This window comes from Medicago sativa, chromosome 2, assembly GCF_051527215.1.
Source record: "Medicago sativa cultivar Bolivia chromosome 2, Bolivia_mono, whole genome shotgun sequence".
In the NCBI taxonomy this organism is placed as follows: domain Eukaryota; kingdom Viridiplantae; phylum Streptophyta; class Magnoliopsida; order Fabales; family Fabaceae; genus Medicago; species Medicago sativa.
The window spans coordinates 54,236,291-54,239,501 of NC_140750.1; the positions used below are offsets into that span (position 1 = coordinate 54,236,291).

The 3,211-nt window shown below is 28.6% G+C and overlaps 1 pseudogene across 1 annotated transcript; it reads left to right on the forward strand.

Moving 5' to 3' along the window:
- Positions 1 to 2,407: 2,407 nt before the first annotated feature.
- LOC146948937 (SKP1-like protein 14 pseudogene) lies at positions 2,408 to 3,211 on the forward strand (annotated as a pseudogene). Its single transcript, XR_015027083.1, has one exon. The product of XR_015027083.1 is annotated as an SKP1-like protein 14 pseudogene (transcript).

Sequence of the window (3,211 nt, forward strand, 5' to 3'; positions counted from 1 at the left end):
CTTGAAGAGTAGACAACATGACTTTTTGCATCCTTAAAAATGGTTACTAGTTTTTTTAAGGAATGTTAGTAACTAATTATTTAAATTAATTTTTAATTTCTCATTCGTCTGAGTTTAAACAAGGATCTTCAATTTCTTTTCCGTTAGCTTGAACCATTTGAACTATCCAACTCCTCACGATAGAAACATACAAATTAAATATTCCTCTGCCTACTCAACTATTAGTTTCACTATGATCGAAATGACCTTAGTCATATAGAAACTTTAGGGCCCCTACATGGGTCAAAGATCCCAATAACTATATTAAAACACAAATATTTCTATAATAATCAAATAATTAAAATTATTTTATAGAGTACTTTTTTTTTACATTCTCGATATATCTTTTTTATTTCCGTATACAAAGTGATGGCATACCCACGTGAGTTTAGCTCAATTGGTATGGAAAATGCATAATATATGCAAAGTCTGGGGTTCGAATCCTGGACACCACCAAAAAAAAAAAGACGAAGTGATGACCATTAAAGCGTAAAATATTTTTTTTTTCTTTTCCTCCTTTGAACAAAATCATACAAAAGGTATTCGAAATGTATATGGTAATTTTTCATTTAATGATTTTTTTTTTTTTACTATCATTAAAGAAATATCTTAAGGTGTACGAATTCACACACAAAAATAAGTATTTTTAATTTTTTTTCTTTTATTTTCCTTCTTTGAACAAAATCATACAAAAGGTATTCATAATGAATATGGTAATTTTTCATTTAATGAAAATCTTTTTTTTTAATATCATTAAAGGAATATCTTAAGGAGGAAAAATTCACACACAAAAATAAGTAAATAAGGAATATATACACTATAAATGCATATATTTTCACACATGTTAATTTATTTGATTATTTTTTTGACAATTTAATTGTTTTAAATATATAATTTAATATTTTAATTCAGATGCACCGATAATGTTTGTAAATCCTATTTTGTCTCACCACCAAAAAAAAAAAAATCCTATTTTTTCTAACAATATCAATATTTTTATGTTGTACAAAAATTAAATTTTATGTTTGAATCTTAGTGAAGATGTACATGTACAACATAAAAATATCGAATTGTTAGACAAAATAGGATTTACAAACATTGTCGGTGCATCTGAATTAAAATATTAAATTATATAATTAAATCAATTAAATTGTCACAAAAATAATTAAATAAATTAACATGTGTGAATATATGCATTTATAGTGTATATATTCCTTATTTACTTATTTTTGTGTGTGAATTCTTACTCCTTAAGATATTCCTTTAAGGATAGTAAAAGAAAAAAGATTTTCATTAAATGAAAAATTACCATATACATTACGAATACCTTTTATATGATTTTGTTCAAAGGAGGAAAAGAAAAAAAATATACTTATTTTTGTGTGTGAATTCTTACACCTTAAGATATTCCTTTAATGATAGTAAATTTTTTTTTTCTTTAAATGAAAAATTACCATATACATTTAGAATACCTTTTGTATTATTTTGTTCAAACGAGGAAAAAAAAATAAAATTGTGCCGGTATTCACATGGTCCATTTTTCTAAGCGATCAAGACTCTATTTGTATTAACGGTGAGAGCTCACTCAACGCGCGCGTTCAACTTGATGATGCCACAATTTATGGCTTCTATATTTTCACACTAGAAAGGCGTCGAAACGCGAGAATTCACACTTTAACGTACAGTCAAACATACTAGAACAACATCGAAACACGATAGTTCATACTTTAACGTACAACCAAACATACCGTAAGACAAACTGAGGGCCCGTTTGTTACGGATGAAAATAAAAGTGATTTTGACATAAAATAATTTAGAGATTTATTTTAGAGATTTTACAAAAAATTAGAATCTATTTTGAGTTTGTTTACCGTAATAAAAATTACTTTTTTTAAACAAATAATCTAGTTTGTTTGGATACAACTATATATATAAAAGGGATTTTTGTTACAAAAAAAGGGATTTTTGTTACAAAATTAGTTCAATCTTTTAAATAAATTTTCCCTCTCCTCTAAAAAAAAATCTATTTTTTGTGAAGCTGCTCTTAACAGCTTCTCATTTGAAGTTATTTTTAGATTTTTTTTAAATTCTGATTTTTTTAAAAAGTTGTAACAAACAGATGGAAAACTCTTAAAAATGATTATTTTTTTAAAATAAATGATTTTTTTCTTAAAAAAGCTATAACAAACGGACTCTGAATTTGATATTTAAATATATATATATTTTTTTATCAGATTTTACTTATTTTTGGATCGGATTTTGTTCATCAATTTAGGGGTTTGGAATCTTCACTATTAAGGAAGAGAGAGACTTACCGCGTGGCCTGTTCCTTTTTGGTCTATAAATACAAACCCTCTTCACCCCAAAATCTCATCAACCCTTTTCTTCTCAATCGCTATTCCTCTCTCTTTCTTTCTCTCTGTTTTCCCCTCTCTCTCTCTGAAACAATGGCAGAACAACAAGTATCATCAGAGATGAACACACTTTCCCTCTCCGAAACAATGATCTCACTCATAACCTCCGACAACGTCGTTTTCAAAGTCAAGCCCTCAATCGCAAAGGAGATGGCAACGGTTCAATCCTTTGTCGACGGTGATGGAAAAATCACAACTGTTCCTCTTCACAATGTTACGAGCTCTGAACTTCCCTTAATCATCAAGTATTGTGAGAAGAATGTTGCTGGAGAGATCAACAAGGCCTTCGAAGCCGAGTTTGTCAAGAATCTCGACAATGAAGAGGTGAAGAATCTTTTTCTTGCTGCTAATTACTTGGATATGAAGAAGCTTCTTGATTTTTCGAGCCAGGTTATTGCTGATCGAATTGCAAATAAGAGTGTGGAGTATGTGAGGAAGTTTTTTGGAATTGAGGATACTGAGTTTTTGCCCGGAGAAGAGGAGAAGCTTCGTGAAGAACTTGCTTGGACTTTTACAGGAGTTGATAAAGATGAAGATGAAGACGAAGACGCCGATAACAAAATTGATGACGATAAAGTTGAGGAAAAGAAAGTTGTTGATGAGAATCAAATTGAATAGAATAGTTATTATGATATGTTTTTCTTATGAAACAGAATTAGGGTTTTTTTTTTTTTTTCCCAATGTTGAAATTATGAATTGAAATTACAAATGTTACCTTTGCCCTAATAATTTACAATTTGAGTTTATTTTTGGTTTTA